The following is a 12885-nucleotide window of genomic DNA, read 5'->3' as shown; positions in this document are numbered from 1 at the left end:
GAGGAAGGAAGATGCACCTGATACCCAGGGACCATGGCATGTGTGAGCAATCAAGCCGTGCTGAGGTCAGGAGACAGGTGGGGCAGGTGCACATGTTGTCTGGGATGAGTTACCTGAAATGACAAGTGGGAAAGAAAGAGGTGGAAGTAGGTACCTCTGTGTAGGGGGATGGGGGCCGGCAGAGGGCACAGGGTGAAGCAGGTGTGTTCCCCGGTGACACGTGCGCGGGCAGCTCCTCGGGAAGGACGGGGCTGAGGGTGGCCGAGGTTGGCGCCGCCGTGAGGGAGAAGTCTGGGACAGGAGGGGAGGGAGGGGGCAGGCGTTACCTGAGGGCAGATTCAGAGAAGGCGCGTGTCAGTGCTTCCGTGCGAAGGGAGGGGTGTGTGCGTGCGTGTGCGTGTGTGTGTGTGTGTGTTCAAAGATGCGGTGAACAGGTACTGCTTGAGGCGAGGCAGAAGCGAAGAAATGTGACTGTGTGAGAAGTAAGTGTGACTGGAGCTTTAGAGGACAGGTGGGGCGATGCAGGGGCAGGTAGGAAAGGGGCACTATGGCGCGAAATGAGACAGATGCAGGGATTCGAGTGGGAAGGGCAGGTCCTGGAGAACAGGTGTTACCTGGAGGGGCAGGTGAGAGGGGACATGTGTTGTTACCTGAGAGACCGTGGGCATCTCTGGGGCAGGTTCAAGGGACAAGTGTTACCTGGAAAGGCAGGTGAGAGGAAACAGGTGGTACCTACAGGGACAGACGAAGAGGACAGGTTACCTGCAAGGGACAGGTACAAGGAGACTGTCACCTGCACGTCCAGATGTGGGGAACTGAAAGGGAAACGTTAGTGTGACAGGTGTGTAGATAGGCAGGTGGGCGTGAAAGGTGTTACCTGAGGCCACAGGTGTGTGCAGCATGGCTCTTCAGGGTGATCTGCTGCCTTGATTTCGCTCACTTCCCTCCCCTCGCCTCCCCAGGGGCCAGTTCTGGCGCTGGGAGCCCTCCCCCGGCTTTGGCCCCGGACAGGGCAGGCAGGTAGCTCCCCGCCCATTAGCTCTGGGCTCAGCGAGGTCGGCAGGGCCTGCCGGGCAGCCGGGCTCCTGAGGCTGCTTGGCGATGCGGAGCGCGTCTGGGCCTCGGCGGGCCGGCCGGGCAGGGGGAGCGGGCGGGGGGGCCGTTTAGCCGTGATAGATCCGCGCGCCGCTTGTCTCTTAATCTCCGGAGCGACCGATCGATTCGCTATTTCCCTTTGTTGCCAGAAAATTCGATCCTGGGCCTGGAATTAGGTCCCTGGCTTAATCTGAGCGGAAACCAGCGAGGGGGAGACAGAGACAGAGATGCTGGGAGAGACAGAGAGATAGTAAGAGACAGAGAAAGGCAGAGACAGAGAGACAGAAAGAGATGCCGAGAAAGACACGGAAAGAGAGAGGCACAGAGATTCTGAGATAGTCCAAGAGTTGGACCCAAAGAGGAAGAGAGAGATGCTTTGAGAGACAGAGATAGAGTCAGAGAGAGAGAGAGAGAGAGAGAGAGATTCTGGGAGTTAGAGGCGGACACAGAGATGCCCAAAGAGACAGAGACACGGTAAGGAGAGACCCAGCCAGGAAAGAGATGGCGGAGGTGGCCCAGCACGGCCCTGGGACGGTTGTGGAGTAACAGAGAAGGCAGGCAGCATACTCAGCCACCTGTCCCCAGAAGGACACAGCCCCCCTCGAAGGTCAGGGCTGGACCTGGGCTCCCAGCCCCAAAGTGTGCAGACCCATTTATGTTGGCCCAATGTCCTTCCCCCAGGCCCTGTGGACCCCCATACACCAAATATCCAGACCCCAAACATCTAGAGCCAAACGTGCAGACCCTCAGCCTTGAACTCCAGCTCCAAATCCAGACCTCCCAGCTCCACCCCCCCATCCAAACCTCCATACTGACCACAGCCCCAAATGTCCACACCCCTAGTCTGACCCCCAGCCCCAAACAGCTCTCAACCCTAAATATGCAGTCTCTTGGCTCTGAACCCCCAGGTCCCAAATTTCAAGCCCTCAGTCCTGGCCCCTAACTCCACCCCCATACCCCCTACCGCCCCAGGATTCTAATCCCAAAGGCCCAGACCACCCTCAGGTGTGCCCACCAGCCGGGGTTCCCCAAACAGACCCGGGTCTCTCCCCGGCCCCACGCGTCGCACTCCCTCACGCTCTCCTCCGCCCCCGCGTCCCGACCCCCTGCCCCGAGCGCACACCTCCAGCCCTCTCCCCCTCCCACCTCCCCGCAGCCGAGCTCGGCCCCTACCCGCCGCCTCCGCCGGGGCCGAGCGACCCCGCCCGCCTTCCCCGCCTGGGGCTCGGCGGCCGGGCTCCGAAGGTCCCTCGGGAGCACCTCCCGCGCCCCGCCCCCCATCCCCGCCCCTGCGCCGGCCCGCGGCGCTCACTCACTTTCCGGGGTTTGCGCCTCCGCTCCGGTCCGGCGAGAAGTGTTTAAAGTTGGGATCCCGCAGCCATGGCCCCCGCGGCGTCCTGGGGAGCGGGCACCGGGGCGGGGGGGGGGCGAGGCCGGGCGGGGGGGAGGGCGAGGCCCGGGGCCCCGGGGGACGGAGCGGGAGTGGAGGAGGGAGACGGAGGGACGGCCGGGGACCCGGAGGGGGGGGGCCGCGCAGGGACCGGGAGACGCGGAGAGAGGCGCGCGGGCCGCCGGGGCGGGGCGCGGGGGCGCGGGCGGCCGGCCTGCGGAGCCTCCTGCGCTTCCTCCTGCGCTTCCTCCTCCTCCTCCTCCTCCTCCTCCTCCTCCTCCTCCCTCTGCTCCTCCGCGGCGCGCCGCGCGCCTCCGCCCTCGCGGCCGCCCGGCCGGCTCGGCGCGCAGATATATGGAGGCGGCGGCAGCGGCGGCGGGCGCTGCGGGGGAGGGGGCGGGAGCGCGATCGATGGAATATAATTTTCCTCAAACTCGGAAAATAAAGTTCAGAGCTGATCAAATTTGAAAACAGATGTCGAATCGCGACTCTAAATAAGGTTCGATCCCGGGACTGAGGGAGTGGGGGTGGGGGCGGGGTGGGTGGAGAGACCCCCCCCTCCTCTCCCCGCCCCTCCCGAGGAGGACACGCGGACAAACCCACCGGCGGGCGGGAGGTGTAGGTAGCAATTACGTGGCCGGGACCCCTGCTGGACACGCGAAAGCGGACCCGGACACGCGGACCCACGGCCTGGAGAGCAGACACAGGCCCACGGACGTCGGGGCGCACGGATACAGTGACCCAGGCAGTGCCAACACACACGCAGGATCCACAGCCCAGCGGGCACTGGGACACGGAGCAGCATATACACGAACAGACGGACACACGACCTGCACACACACATGTACCTTGACCCACTGCCCCACACACTGGACACACAGGCACACACAGAACCCTGGTGACGCACAGCTACGCTCCACCCAAAAACACAAGCCTTTGGCTGCACACAAGCCGGGGGCATACGGACAGACACACCGACATTCCCCTTCACAGGCCCACGCGGTGGCAGGAACTCACCCACACCTGCAGCCACAGGGAAGGGCGGGGATCTGCTCCCCCTGAAATAACAGGAGGATAGCCACTGGCCTCGGGGCTCTGAGGGCAGCACCCCCAGCCCCCCGAGTCAGCCCCCTCCTGACTCCCTGGCCTAGCCTGACCCTCACCCTCCCCATCCACTCTTCCTTCTCTTGTGCCTTCCCCTCCCCTCCCCCTCCCCTCACTTCTGTCCCCCACTTTTCTCTCCCATTCTCAGGTCAGGCTCTGCCCCCGCCCCAGACCCAGAGAAGCAGCAGCCCTTGGAGTCACCTGCCTCAAGAGGGCAAGTGCCAGGGGCAAAACGACCGTCCCCAAATGAATATGCTGCGTCCCGGGCAGCTCTGCAAGATCACACCAACCCCCACTGACCTCAGCGAGGCGGGGGGGGGGGGGGGGGGGCGAGGGGGCGGGGGGCGCTGAGACCGAAGGAGGGAGAGGATCCCCGAGAACCTCAGGCTCCAGCTGCCCCAGCCACTGTTCACCATGCACTTGGGCAAGTTACTAAGCATCTATGCATGAGTTAGCAAGCATGAGCCTCAGTTTGCTCAGCTGCAAAACAGGGCAGTAGGGACAGCTACCACCTAGGCAGGCCCACTCACTGGGTCAAGCGCCACACAAAGCACTTGCCGTGAGCCTTGCTGCTTCAAAATAATCACGTTAAAAATACTAACCTCTGCTAGAAAATGAGAATCCCCTCCCTTGTTTCTACGTGGAACAGCACCCTTCCACGGAGCCAGCAGGAAGCCCCTGCTCTGGGTGTTTCTACCCCTTCATTAGGCCATACTTGAGAACCCCTCAGGAAAGCCACCATCCTCTGGGTGTCTAGAACCACCCCCGACTGTACACAGCACCCTTGGAGATAGCTCACCAGCTAGACTTGTACCTCTTGGGTGTCTGTGACACCCACCAGACTGCGGGGAACACACCACCCAGCACCCACTGGGAGGTAGGACTCCTCGTTTGCACGTGATGCCGTTCGGGAGTGAGACAACAACCTCCAGGTGTTCCAAGAAAGCTAGAACACTGGCAGGACATCACGAACACCAGCTGGAATGTGTTTAATGGCCATTAAATGCACGGCACAACACCTGGGAGGAGAGAAGGCACACCTGAACAGAAAGGACCCAGTGGAGTATATGCTACACCTGCCAGTAAGAGCCCACCCTCTGGAAAGGCACCATTTTATCACACTGCACACAACACCCTTCTAGAAAATTCAACATCCTTGGGATGTCAGCAAAGAGCACCAGCCCCGAGGGCTTTCACACTCTTTATCTCTAAGCCCCGCCTCTGGGAGAGAGGAGGGCATCCCAGGGTGTCAGATTATAAGTGACCCGTGTGAGGGGCTTCCGTTGTCCCATCAGAGGTTATGGAGGACCCCCGGGGGAGGGGAACTCTGATGCCCTTGGTAGCCAGGGCCAGATCGGCTGAACAACCATGCCCATAGGCACGTGACACACCCCCATCTGCTCAGACTCCCCCCTCTGCACCCCCCCCAGGAAACACCTTCCTGATTTCGGTAAGACCTTTCGGGCTGTGCATCTTTGGACAATCCATGTTCCCTCTCTGAGCCCCAGGCGGTTGGGAGGATTCGTGAGGATGTCAGAGTGTGGCGTGTCCTGTAAGCACGTAGGAACTCGAGGGAAGCGAGAGTTCTTACAGTCAAGCACTCCCAGGGAGGGGGGCAGTGACCAAGGCAGCCTCTCCAATCGTTAGCAGAATTGCCAACACCTACCTGACTGAAGGAAGCAGCTCACAGGAGGGGGACCATTAAGCTGCAGTTAACATCCCCAGGGAGGCTGCACTGGTAGACTAGTGTAGTTAACACCCCACTGAGACAGAACACCCTCAGGGTGTTTAATGCCCCCTGGAAAAGAGAGAGAGAGGGAGAGAGAGACAGGGCACCCTCAACCAGCCTGTAACACCCAGTGGACTGAATTCATTACCCAAGAAGCAGAGAACACCTCTGGGGTCCGTAACAGCCATTAGACTCTTTTTAACCCCCCAAGGAGTGCGAGGGCCCCTCTGTTGCGGCGAAAGCCTCCCTTTAGATCGCTTATAACACCCTTGCAAGAGGCGTCCGGGTGCAGCAAATACCACTAAGCGTGACAGAGGGTGACGCCAGGATGGGCATAAGCAGACCGTGCCCCTCAAGAAGCCACCGCCTAACCCTCGCCCTGCACGGCTCTCCCAGAGCCACAGGAGCTCAGGAGAGGGGTGGACAGAACAGGGTCTGTGCGCTGTTCTAATGGCTAGGACAATGAACCCTTTACTGGTGTTTGCTTGGGGCCGGGCACTGGCCCAAACCCTACACGGAGATGAACTCCTCTAATTCTGTCAACGACAACCCTACGAGGTAGGTGCTGTTTCGCATTGTGTCCATTTTACTGATGAGGAAACCGAGGCACAGAAGTCACTCGCCCACCGTTAACACAGCTAGTTAATGGAAGTGGGACCTGAGCCTAGGCAGCCTGGCCGGAGGGGGCGGGATCTGTTTTCCTAACCCCCAGGCTGGCTAGACCACCTGCTGCGTACGCGGGGCCGGGGGGGGGGGGGGGGTGGCACATGTTAGACTCTGGTCTCCAGCTTGGACCAACATGGCCCCACCCCGGGTCTCCCTCTGCACAGTTCGACATCCCCACCGGCAGCCCCCGGCTGGAGGCTCCCTGAGGGCAGGGCCTGGGTCGGATTCCTCTCCGGTTCCCCAGTGAGGGCAGAGCCTGTCACTCAGGGACATGGGGAGACCCAGGGAGGGGAGGAGGGGAAAGACAGCAGGGAGGGGTGCGGGGAGGAGGGCAGGGGAGGGGCACTAAAACTGGGCCAGGCCTTACTGAAGGTGTTGGGGAGTGGGAGGGAATCCAGAGCCAAGGGGAGGCAAATCTGCTGGGGGGCTGGGGAGCAGACAGCAGCCCCACCCCTCCCCCACTCCTCCCCAACCCCACCCCCTGGAGGGTGGTAGAGGGATGCTGGCAGGGGATGGGGCAGGACAAACAGACCACCACACGGGCCGACAGGAGAGCAGGAGGCAGCGAGCCAGAGTGTGGGCCTGGGGCGTGGGGTGGGGGGGGTCAGACAGCTGGACAAGAGTGGGGTGTTGAGAAGACTGAGGGACAGATGGGGGAGGGCTCCCAGGAGAAGAACAGGCCGACTTAGGGCTTGGGGTTGGGCAGAGGGGACAGACAGACAGCAGAAGAGAGTGGCCACGGTGGTGGGGGCGGTGGACAGACGGAGGACGGCAGGGGACTGGCGGACAGGCGGGTGTGCAGGGCCGGCAGGTGCTGCCCGCGAGGCCAGGGCCAGGCCGAGGGCGCGCGCGGTGGCGGCCGGCGCAGGGAGGCGGAGGCCGGGCGAGCGGCCGTGTTTGGGGAGCTGTCGGCTGCGGTGGAATTATGAAAAATAGCAGGCATCGGAGCCGGCCTTCAGCTTCGATTAGGGGAGATGGGACATGACAGGTGCGATCAATACGCAGCCGTTCTATAAAGTGTCAAGTAATGAATCAATTTCGACTAAATTTTCCATTTTTCAGAGGCCGTTCTCCGAGAGAAGAATATCCTCTTTTGTAAAGATATTATTATCGATTTCGGCGGCAATTTGACATCAGGGGTAGTTAATTCCACTCAGAATAAAATTGAAAACACTTGAGAGAGAAAAGAGAGAGGCGAAGAGTGAGACAGAGGGAGAGGGGGGAGGGCGGGAGGGGCCGGGAGGAGAGAGACGGATGGACAGAGAGACAGAGACAGAGACCTAGGGAGAAGACAGACAGCGCGGCCCGGGGAGCCCGGGGCAGAGACGCGTGCAGAGACACGGAGACAAACTGAGAGGCTGTGAAGCGATAGTTAGCGGGGGCGACAGAGACTGACAGAGACATTCGGAGAGAGACTGGGGGGGGCGGCAAGACAGCATGACAGAGAGACAGTGTCTCTGAGATGAGCCCCGATGCTAGAGACTTGCCACAGAGGCGCAAAGACGTGGACAAAGACAAATTCAGAGAAAGGGAAAGATGGCAAAAGAGGCAGGGGAAACAGAGAGGGGAGGGACACAGAAAGTGAGAGCCGGAGAAGGGCAAGTTAGGGAGCTGGGGGGAGCGCCGCTGAGCGACCGGAGGGACAGGGGACGGGGTGAGCGGGGGCAGGGCAGAGGCGAGAGAGGTCCCAGGGCTGAGGGCACATGCCCAGATGGTGGTCTGTCCCGCTGTGCTGTCCCTCAGAGTCACTCTGAATGGGGGAGATGTGTGTGTGTGTGTCACAGTCCCAAACTGTGTGTGTGTTGTGTGTCCATGAGCTTCCCTGGCAGCGAGGGCTCTGACCCAGGCTCCTGGGGTCCGCCTGGGGTTGTGTTGCGGGTAGGGGGTGCGTGCCCTTGCACGCTGTGACTGAATCTGATGACCTGTGTGTTCCCTGGAATCCTGCGTGTGTCCCTGTCCCTGCGCACGCTGTGAGTGCCTGGCCTTGCAGCCCCGTGGGTCTCAGCAGCAGGCAGTGGTGAACCTGCCAGCCCCCCCCCCCCCCCGCCGGCTGAAATCTCCATCCCCCCAACCTGTCCTCCCCGCAGCAGCTCACAGGCTGCCCGAAGAGAGGAAAGAGGAGGCTGGAGGACAGGAACCCCTGGATTCTGAGAGAGAAGATGGCTGGGGACCCCGACTTCTGAGTCGGAGGGGGGAGGGGCTGGTTGGCATGGACCCTCCTGAATGGGATGGTGTGCACGGAGGCAAAGGGGCTGGCTGGGAAGCTCCTCGGCCACCCCGTCAGCCTCCCCACCGGAAAAGCCTGTGCCTGCTGCCCCCTAGTGGACGTGGAGATTGAGCTGGCCAGGGACAGGGAGCGGACAAGGTCAAGGGAAGGCAGAGGGACAGACCCACAGGGGAGCAGAGACAGAGAGATATGGACGGAGAGACAGGTGAACACAGGGACAGTGATGAACAGGGGACAGAGAAGTAGACAGACAGAGGGGCAAGGGTCGGTGGGGCAGAGGACTCAGATGCTGGTTGAGAGAGAGGAGACTGGGCATGGAGACGGGCAGAATCAGGGGTGGGGACAGAGTGGGGACAGACTGCTGTTGGGCTGGTGTGAAGCCTCGGGTACAGCTAGTTCGAGAGACAGACAGGAGCCATGTGGACAGAAGGACAGTGTGACAGGGGGGTGGCAGAGAGATCTAGAGAAGGGAGTGAGGAGGAAGAGGAAACCCGGGGAGCAGGCAGAGAGAGGACAGGTGGACAGAGACAAGGACAGACAGGCTCAGAGCGAAGGGCAGAGATAGAGACGGGCGGACACTCATGAAGAATCATAGGGACACACAAAAACAGGCTGACGCACCCAGACAGACAGGCAGACACACACCGGAGACAGAACAAGGCAGGTGGACAGAGGGGTACAGAGGAACCAGGGCCCCCAAAGCCAAGTGGACACCCCGAGATGGAGCAGAAAGCAGTAGGTGGGGGTGAGGCTGAACCCAGGATTGCGGGAGACCGTGGCCTGGTGGGGGTTCCAGGCTGAGGGGCCTCCCAAGGCACAGCTTAGGAGTGAAGCTGGGGATGGGGCTCCCCTGGCCAGGGTCTTCGCCCGCCACCCCCTCCTAATCCCCCCCCCACCCGGCGGGCTGCCCGGCGGAGGCGACAGATTGAGCGATGAGACGCATTACGCACTTAATCCGCCTGATTGAATGTTTTGCTTTCGCCCAAATTGAAACATTAAACAACACGGGACGAGAAGAGGCGGCCGCAAATCACTCATGAAAGATTCATCTTCTCCGCGGCAGCCACCACCGCCCGCCTCCACCGCTGCCGCCCACCCCAGCCGGGAAGCCTTGGGGTGGGCGTGGGGGCGGGGCGGGGGCAGTGCCCCTGCCCACTGTGTGGGGCCCCCAGCCCTCACGGCCCAGGGAACTTCTCTCCCCTGTCCAGACTCCATCCCACAGGTGGTCTGAGACTGGGACCTCAGATCCCTGGACCAGCCCTACGAGCATGACCTTGGCCCTGTCCCTCTCTGGTGGGGGGGAGCCCTTTCTGTCCCCTCTGGAGTCTATCTCTCTAGCTCCCTTCCTGGACCAGCCCAGGACCCCGGGGCATGGTGGGGCCTGCTCAGTGTTGGTTTGGGGCAGGGGGAATGAGGTCTGAGAACCTCGTCTCTGTGCAGGTTCTAAATCCAGGACTGGGATGGCATCTGGGGTGAGTCAGAGGGTGGTGGCTGTTGTGTCAGGATGAATGGAAATCGGGGGACAGGGAGCCTGTGTGTGTGTGTTCTTCGCCACTTGGAGCTGTGTGTCTCTGTGCTGTGTGTTGACGACTATAATTTCTGTCGCTGTTCTGCTCTGTTGCTGTAACCTGCCTGTGTCTCCATATGTGTGTCACACCCCTGTGCCTATGTGCCCCTGGGTGTGTGGCTGTAACTCCTTGGGGCCTATGGATGTCTGTCTGCCTGTCTGGGTCCGAGTGTAACTTTCTCTATGGGCATCCTGTGTGCAGTATTTGGGTGTGAGTGTTTATGTGACTTTAAGGGTGTGACTGTGTGGGACTTCCTCTGTGTTTATCTGTGGGTGCCTGTGTGCTTGGGTCTGTCTGTCTGCTTGGATTTGTGTCTATGTGCTGTTTGCTCTGGGTCTGACTTGGGTCTGCGTTTAACTGTTTCACATCCGGGTCTGTTTTGTGCATCCATGTGTCTGTGACTATGTTTCTCTCTAAGTCTCTGGGTATTTCTTTCTCTGTCTCTGGTCATGAGGGCACCTCCTGGGGACAGAGACAAGTCACCAGAAGTAGGGCTGGGGTGAGGAGAAGCAGGGGAGAGAGGAGGCAAAAAAGACAGAGAGAAAGACAGGACAGTGGTACCGCTTGAGAGCAGGGAGCAAGCGCGGGGGAGCTGGGGGGGGCGTAGTGGGCGCCACGGCCGGAGCGGGTGATCAATATTCGATTTAGGTTTTAATTCCGGGGCTTTCGGAGCCTGTCAGCCCTGATGTATGAGCTCACACTGGGGCCGCCCAGCCAGCCACCCCACAGATGCCCATGGCCTGGTGGCCTGTCCTGGCCCCAGCTCCTTTGCCCTGTTGGCTGCTGGCTATGGAAGGGGGAGGGGGGATGGGCCAGTCCAGAGGCACAGGGAGGGGCTGCACTTTCACGTGGGCATGAGTTCACAGTCAAGTTCACACCTGGTCCCTTACTTACCTAGTACACCTGCTGATCTGCTCCTTCCTGCCTGTGTTGGAGGGAAACAGGAAGGAGACCCAGGCCCTGTCCCAAGGGACCTCACTCCCTGCTGGAGTCCCACAGCCTGCCTCCAGGCACTGGTCACACACGTCCTGATGCACACACAGCCCTGGGTTCAGGCATACCTGTGCATGCACAAACATTACCATTCACGCGTCCACACATGCCTCTGGACTCCAACACACATGTGCACACACACTCTGACACACACAACCAGACGTGTATCCTCTGACCTATATGCTTGTCCACATGCAAATTCTGACGCACAGGTGTCCACACACATAACCCCAGGGCACACACTGACACATGGATAAAGGTTACACATGAATGGGAAGTAGGATCAACATGGGGGCAGTGTTCTGGCAAGAGAGCAAGAGACGGGGACAGAAAGACACAAAAACTCAGAGACAGAGACTGACACGGTGCCAGAGATGGAAGAGACACAGGCAGGTCCAGAGAGCCACAGAGCCAGATTCAGACACTGAGGCAGAGATGTGCGGCGAGAAGGCAAGGGAGGTCGTCAGGACAGGTGGGGACCGCTGGTGGGCGGCAGTCAGTGTAGGAGGGGGATGGGGAGCTCTCCTTTCTTCCCCAGATGCCCCCCCCCAAACCCCGTCTCTCTCTCAGGAAGATGGATCCACCGCCCTCCCTGATGACAATGCTGTCTGCGCAAACTTTAATTAACACTTTGAGTTAATTAGTTCGAGATCATTTAGGAGTAAAATGTTTTTATTAGGGAGGCTGCGAGCCTGTTGATGGATGGGGCGCGATTCGCTCTTCCGCCCGCGGGGACAGCCGGTAAACAGAAATCAATCAGGGGCCTCCCAACCCAGCCCCCCCAATGCCAAGCTCCCAGCCTAGGGCCCCAGAGTCAGGGCTCCCAGCCCCCTCTGCCTCCCGGGGCCCAGGAGTCCTGGTCCCCAACCTTCTCCTCTCTCAGGATCGTGAAGTTCATGTCTGGAGCCCACTTGTCTCTCCGACCCAGGCTCCCGCCCTTCCCCCCTCCCCCAGCTCCATCCTCCCCCTCAGACCCACGAAGGCCTTGACACCTTCTGCTTCGGCGGGAGCCCCCATTCCCACTCCCTCCAGGGCTCCCCGGCACAGAACTGGGGGCTGACTGACTGCTGGGGGTGGTGATCGGACCCTCCCCTCGCCTCCCTCCCCGGGTCCCTGACTCGGGCGTCTCCGGAACTTTCTCTAGGTCGCCTTCCGTCTCGCTCCGGCTGCCGGGTCCGGCCCCAGCCCGCCGTCCCGGGTCGGGCTCCCGCAGCCCCTCCCGCCCCGCTGACGGCTTCATCAGGTGTCTGGGCGGCGGGCGGGGAGGCCGGGCCGGGCGAGGGGCGGCCGGGGGGCGAAGGGGCGGAGGGGGCGGAGGGGGCGGGGGCTCCGGGGCCGATAAATCTTCATCAGGCGGCGGCGGGGGGGCCATTAGGCGCTAATGGGAAGATGGAGGGGCCTGTCGGCCGCGCGGGCCGGGCCTCATTTGTCCTGCTTCCCGCTCCATTGGCCGCCGCCCCCGCCCCTCCCCCCGCCGCCGCCGCCGCCGCGCGCGCCCCATTTCCGCTTCAAACCTTTGGAAGGGATGGGAGGGGGTTTGTGGTGGGGGGGGCGCGAAGAAAAAGGGAGTTGGAGCGTAGGGACCGAGTTGGAAATGGAGGAGGGAGCCCAGCACGCGGAGGGGAAGGGGGTTAGGTCGCAGAGGCAGAGTTCAGAACGTGGGCGACTCAGCTAGAAAGCAGGCGGAGGGGGGAGCAGAAGGCTGTGGGGTGGGTCAGAACGAGGAGAAAGTAAATAGAACTCCCTGGAGGAGGGAAGAACTCGGGAGGGGGGCGCACAGAACGCGCGGGAGGGGACCTGGACCGCGGGAAGGGTGGGGACTGGAACCGGGGGGAGGGGGGGCAGGACTGGAATTAGGGGAGAGGGTCGGATCACCCTGCCCCGGCCTGGGGGGCCGGGAGCCCAGGAAGGCGCGCGGGCGGCGTCCCTTGAGGCAGAGGCGCGGCCCCCGCCCGCCGCCGCCACCGCCACCGCCCGCTCCCGGACTCGCGCCCCCCGCGCGTCCACTCTGATTTCTCGGCCCATTTTTCTTCCTCTCCTGTCACTCCGGCGCTCGCCCTCCCGCCGCCGGCTGCCCCGCCGCGCTCTGCTTCCCGCGGGAAGCCCCGCCGCA

The sequence above is a fragment of the Eumetopias jubatus genome, unplaced genomic scaffold, assembly GCF_037043125.1.
Source record: "Eumetopias jubatus isolate StellerSeaLion01/CBP00866 unplaced genomic scaffold, mEumJub1_p1.0 scaffold_10, whole genome shotgun sequence".
Taxonomy (NCBI): domain Eukaryota; kingdom Metazoa; phylum Chordata; class Mammalia; order Carnivora; family Otariidae; genus Eumetopias; species Eumetopias jubatus.
Note: the sequence above shows the minus strand (reverse complement) of the source record.